Raw genomic sequence first — 6740 nt, forward strand, 5'->3', positions numbered from 1 at the left:
AGACTTGGATGTGATGACAGTCGAGGAGGTAGTAGGGAGATTGAAAGGTCATGAAGAACGCATGAAAGGTTATGTTGAAGGGGAAGAAAGAAAACTTCTTCTCACTCATCAAGAGTGGACAGAAAGAAACAAAAAGAAAAATGAAGAAGACTCCAAGAACAAAGGAAACCGTGGAGGTTGTAGTGGGTCAAGAGGAAGAGGCAGAGGTCGCGGAAGAGGCACCACCAGTACTCGCGGTGGTCGTGGCGGTCGTGGTTCTCACCAACAGAAGGATCGTGGACCATCCAGTAGTCGAGACAAGAGTAAGTTGCATTGTTACAAGTGTCAAGAATTTGGGCATTTTGCTGCTGAATGTGAAAATCCAAGACGCGAAAGAAATCACGATTTAAACTTGGCACAAGAGCACCTCGATAATGAACCAGCATTATTCTTGTCGATCCTTGAAGATACAGAAAAAATCATTGAAGTTCACCTAAATGAGGAAAATGTGAATCCACAATTGAAGACTGGTGGTGATAAGGCAACAAACTTGTGGTATCTAGACACAGGTGCTAGCAACCACATGACAGGTGACAAAGAAAAATTCCGTGACCTCAATCAAATGATACAGGGCTCAGTCAGTTTTGGAAACAGATCAAAAGTTCGAATTGAAGGGAGAGGTTCAATCATCTTTCAGTGCAAGAATGGTGAACAGAGAAAGCTTCAAGAAGTGTACTATATACCAGACTTATGCTCTAATATAATAAGTCTTGGTCAATTGGCAGAAGGAGGAGATGAGATTCGTATAAAGGACCCATTTTTATGGGTTAGTGATGCTGCTGGAAAGTTGCTTATGAAGGTACAGAGGTCTCAAAACAGACTCTATAAAATCAATCTGAATGAGGTAAAGTCAAAGTGTTTACTTGGAGAAATCAGTGACTCAACATGGCTTTGGCACACTAGAATGGGCCATGTCAATTTTGATGCTCTAAAGGCTATGTCAGATAAGAAATTGGTAGATGGAATTCCAAGAATATACAAACCCATTCATCTCTGTGAAGGTTGACTAGTATGGAAGCAGACGAAAAATCCTTACCCACCACAGTCAAGCTTTAGAGCAACAAGGAAACTAGAACTTGTACATGGAGATTTATGCGGGCCTTTCACACCTCCCACACCCTCTGGGAATAGATACTTCATGCTTCTTGTTGACAACTATACAAGAGTCACGTGGGTCTATTTAATGAAGACAAAAGACGAAGCCTTCCAAGTTTTCAAGAATTTCAAGGCAGCAGTGGAGAATGAAACAGGAGAGAGTATAAACGTATTGCGTACAGATCGTGGTGGTGAGTTTCTTTCGAATAAATTCACTGTGTATTGTAGAGAAACCGGGCTCGAGAGACAGTATACAACTCCATACTCTCCACAACAGAATGGTGTTGTGGAGAGGAGAAACAGGACTGTTTTGGAGATTGTGAGAAGCAATTTGAAAACAATGAAAGTGCCAGACGTGTTGTGGGGAGAAGCAGTAACTCATGTTGTCTACATCTTGAACCGAGTTAACACAAAGTCACTCAAGGATACCACACCATACAAATTATGGACTGAAAGAAAACCTTATGTGGGACACCTTAGAGTGTTCGGTTGTGTTGCTCACATGAAGATAGCAAAAAGCCATTTAAAGAAGTTAGATGATAGAAGTAAAAGAGTCGTACACCTTGGAATTGAGAAAGGAACGAAGGCATATAGATTATTGGATTCTGATTTGGGGTTGATTTATGTGAGTCGGGATGTGAAGTTCGAAGAAAAACAAACCTGGGTGTGGGAGGAGGCAATAAAAATCAAGTCTAAATTTGGCATGAGCTTCACAGTGGAAGGTTACAACCTAATTGAAGAAGAGGAAAATCAAGGTGGGTCGATACCAGGTAATACAGAAGAAATTGAGTTTGGGCTGCCACAAAGCAATGAGGTATCGACAGAAAATGGGCCAGAGTCCAATACTCCTCAAATGGACTCACACATAAGTCCACAGGGAAGTCCAAATTTAAATTCATCACAGGCCAGCCCTAATACAGCTCAAATACCACACCCATCGTCACCTGTAACTCCAACCTCCTCTGTCGGTTCATCAAGCACAGCATCGAGTTCAACAGGTGGTGGTGCTCCCAAGCGATTTTGATTGCTGACTGATTTATACGAGCACACGGATCAATTTCTACTAATTCACGATGAAGAAGAACCCACTTCATACGCAGAAGCAAGAAAGCGATTAGAGTGGGTTGAAGCAATGAAGACAGAGCTCAATTCAATTGAGAAAAATCGGACATGGAACCTGGTAGAACTCCCAAAAGGACGAAAAGTTATTGGATTAAAGTGGGTATTTAAGCTGAAAAGAGACCCAATTGGAAGAATTTTGAAACACAAAGCGAGATTGGTGGCACGGGGTTACGTTCAGAAACTCGGAATCGATTATGAAGACGTTTTTGCACCGGTTGCCAGACTTGAGACGGTACATGTTCTACTTGCCCTTGAAGGAACTCATGGATGGCTTGTACATCATTTAGATGTTAAGTCAGCTTTCTTGAATGGAAATCTGGAGGAAGAAGTGTATGTATGACAGCCTGAAGGCTTTGAGAAACCAGATCAAAAACACAAATTTTACAAGCTCACAGAAGCTCTTTATGGGCTTAAGCAAGCGCCCAGAGCTTGGAACCTTTGTTTGGACAGATACTTAAAGGATTTGGAGTTCAAAAGGTGCTCTCAAGAGTATTCGGTATATACTCGAAACAGGAAAGGGAAAGTCTTGATTGTAGCTGTGTATGTAGATGATCTGTTGGTGACAGGTAATTGCAAGTTAGAGATATCTAACTTCAAGACACAGATGAACAAACGGTTTGAGATGAGTGACTTAGGTCTTCTATCTCACTACCTGGGCATAGAAGTGAATCAATTTGAAGGTGGGATCACTTTGAAGCAGGAGGCATACGCAAGAAACATTCTAGCAAAGACAAGAATGGAAGACTGCAACCCCACCAAGTGCCCAATTAATCCGAAAGTGCAGCTAAGAAAAGATGAAGATGGTGAGTTGGTCAACCCAACTGAGTACAGAAGTATTGTGGGAAGCTTACGGTATTTAACACATACCCGTCCCGATCTATCGTTTGCAGTTGGTGTTGTAAGTCGGTTCATGGAAAATCCAACTGAAAAACACCTCCAACTAGTAAAATGTATCCTTAGGTATGTAAAGGGCACCTTGGATTATGGTCTGGTTTATTCAAGAGGGGAAAAAGAAATCAAGATCAATGGTTATTCAGACAGTGACTTGGCGATGGATGTAGATGATCGGAAAAGTACTAGTGGTATGGCATTCTACATCAATGAGAATCTAGTTACATGGGCATCTCAGAAACAGCGCAGTGTTGCTCTATCCTCATGTGAAGCAGAGTTTATGGCAGCTACCATGGCAACTTGTCAAGCTATTTGGATACGTCGCCTACTGACTGAGATAACTAGACAAACAATTGCACCTGCAGTCCTGCATATTGATAACAAGTCATCTTTAGACCTTATGAAGAACCCGGTGTTTCACGGGAGGAGTAAGCATATCGACACAAGATTCCATTTCATTAGAGAATGTGTGGAAAATGGTGAAGTGATAGTAACTCATGTTTGCAGCAAGGAACAAAGGGCATATATCCTTACAAAAGTCATGGGAAAGGTGAAGTATAAAGAGATGCAGGAGCTGATTGGAGTTAAACAGGTGACAAATTCTGGATTAAGGGGGAGAATGTTGACTTAATCCAGATATTTTGGGTGTTTATTTTATCTATTTTACTGTAGAAAGTTTATTTGATTAGAATTGAATAAGTCTTATAGCATGTGGGCTGTAATACCGAGTCTAAAGGGTAGTGTGAGTCAGTTTCCTTATTTTCTGCATTTCATTTATTTTAAAAGGGCAAAGTGTACGTTGATGGATGTATTCCATTGTGTTTTTCTCTGTGAAAGTGAATAAAGCTGCAACCTTTTCCATATGTGTTCTTCTGTCCCACTTTTACTTTCATAAAGCTTTCTTATATATTTCTTCAAGTGTCCCCTGTATTCCCAACACAAGTAAAGGGTCATTGTCGTGTTCCCGTTGTTGTTGAGGACGAGGAACCACGACGGACGTCGTGGTCGCTGCTGTGGTTAGTAACGGACGCAATCACTGCTCTATCACCACCTTCATCTGCCATTCCCATCAAGGACAAAGTCGTCGAGCTCCACTGTTGCTGTAACGCTACTGCTGAAGGCCAAGGTTGCCATGGGATGTCATGGCAGTGGATGACCGGAAGAAACACGTCGTTGGTCATCGTTGCGACAATTTCCGGTGGGAGTTTCCCACCCTCTTCGCTTCTTCTTCTTCTGTTGCATCGCCACCACCACTTCAACGACGGTTCCACCACTATCTTCCGGTGCCGTTAGCCGCTGCTATTTCCGCCATTCGTGCTACTGTCGTCGTTGTACGCCACCAGGTGGGTGGTTGTGTCATATTCCAGTAAAAGATGTGTCGTGCGTACCGTTTGCTTGGCTGGACTTCACGAGAAAAGCTACCACCACCACCGTGAGGTGGTGGCTGTCACCTCCAACCACCGCCTGCTGCCATAAGGGTGGTTGGGTGTGTGTGCATGATATTTTGTGTTTGTGTTCATTTGGATATTATAGTGTGTAACTGTATTTTGGCCAGAATAATCAAGGAAATCCATCACCACCACCATCAAGTGTCCGCCACCGCCGTGAGCCACCCTTGACCACCGTTACCCGAGGTGGTAGTGGGTGGTGCCCGACTTAATTAACCTAAAAATTTAACAAATGGACTAATTGGAACGCGATTGGGTTAGAAACCCTAATTAGGGTTTAGAAAACCCTAATTTTGGATATGTTAATTTGGAATAGTCGAGACCCGCATGTTTGGACCATTGGATTGGAATTATGGATTAATGTCGACCACATGGTATGGTTGACCTAGTAGAGTGGTGGACTTAATGGATTAAGTCCTTAATGGGTTAAGTGAGAACACTTAACCCTAATAGTCATTATAAGTGAAAAACCCTAATTAAGTTTGGGCTCTTGTTGGGCCATTTCTTGGACTAAGTTACTATAGGCCTTCGTGGGCCAATTGGAAATGCTTGGGCCCAATTTAGGATAAGGCTCATTGGAAAGGCTTGGGCCCAATTTAGAAGTTTGGATCATAGATGGTCCTTGATGATTACGAGACACTGGACCATCGGAATACCAAGTGTTGGGACTAGAATAAATGGTTGGGCCTTAGGGTAAGATGATGTAAAGGTTTGGGCCCAATTTGGAAAATTGGGCCATATGTTGGGCTTTGGTTCATTGTTTGACTTTTGGGACCTCAGATTGGGCCTTGGGCTTGAATCAAGCTAAGTTGGGGTAAGGTAGTCTTTTTACCCAAGCATGGACTTATGGTTATATGTTGGAACCCAATTATTAATTGGGTGTTGTTTTGATGTTAACAGTTCGGGAATCTGTCATCCAACAGCTAGGGTTTTGTCCGCGAGACTTCAGCAGTGTGAGGTGAGTTACCTTCGTGTAGCAGTGGGTCTAAGGCACCATGGCCGGCCTACTAGTAGGAGTTTGTAGTTAAATGATTATCTGTGTGATAATTGTCTGGTATGCTACTATTTGTTATGATTATGTGCCAGTATGCTATGTTATTATGTGATAGTGGTAGGGGTGAAATAGACCCCGTAGCGGGTTAGAATAAACCAGAGGGTAGGTCCATCACCCAAATATGCCTAACAGGGTAAGTCAGGCACCCAGATATGCTTGACAGTATGTTTATGCTATGTTATTATGTAATAGTGGTAGGAGGGTGAAATAGACCTCGTAACCGGTTGAAATAAACCGGAGGGTAGATCAGGCACCCATATATGCCTGGAAGGGTAGGTCGGGCACCCACATATGCCTGGCAGGGTAGGTCGGGAACCCAGATAGGGTAGGTCGAGCACCTAGATATGCTCGGCAGCATTTAGTTGGATTAGACCAAAGGGGTAGGTTGGGCACCCAAATATACCTAGCAGTATATGATTAAGTGGTATGATGGGGGAACTCACTAAGCATCGTGCTTACGGTTTTCAGTTTTCGTTTCAGGTACTTCTTCTTCAAAAGGAAAGGAGTTGGCATGATCGCAGTGCATCACGCTATGTTTTCCGCATATGAGATCTTCGGGATTTTTACTCTGATGTTCTTTTATGTTGACATGTTTGATTATTGGCACACTGGTTTTGATATGGGATGACACTATGGATGTTTTTATACTATTGGTCTTTATAATAACATAATTAAAATGAAATTTTTGGTCTTGAATTTTGGGATGTTACAAATTAGTTTCGGTTTGGCTTTAGGAATCTTGGGTTCGATGTTTTGTTGTTGAGGTAGCTGTTGGGCTTCTGTTGAATAGTTCAGGAGAGTCTCTTCACTATACTCATGGGTTGAAGGCACCAATGCCGACCCACTACACTATGTTTTTAGGACGATAGTTGTTTTTGTTGTTGGGTTTTGAGCATTCTAACACTTCCTAAGTGTACATGCAACCCTAAATACCTTGGATCTATGTTTTCTCTATTATACATGCAAATAAGAACTTCTAAGGTATTATCCTAATCTAGCATACATAACAATGACTATAGCAAGATAGAATACATACCTCTTTGGTGTAGAATGTCTTCATGAAGTTTGAGTGCCTAGTGCCCCAAGTGTGA

This window comes from Lactuca sativa, chromosome 3 (assembly GCF_002870075.4).
Source record: "Lactuca sativa cultivar Salinas chromosome 3, Lsat_Salinas_v11, whole genome shotgun sequence".
NCBI classification, from domain to species: domain Eukaryota; kingdom Viridiplantae; phylum Streptophyta; class Magnoliopsida; order Asterales; family Asteraceae; genus Lactuca; species Lactuca sativa.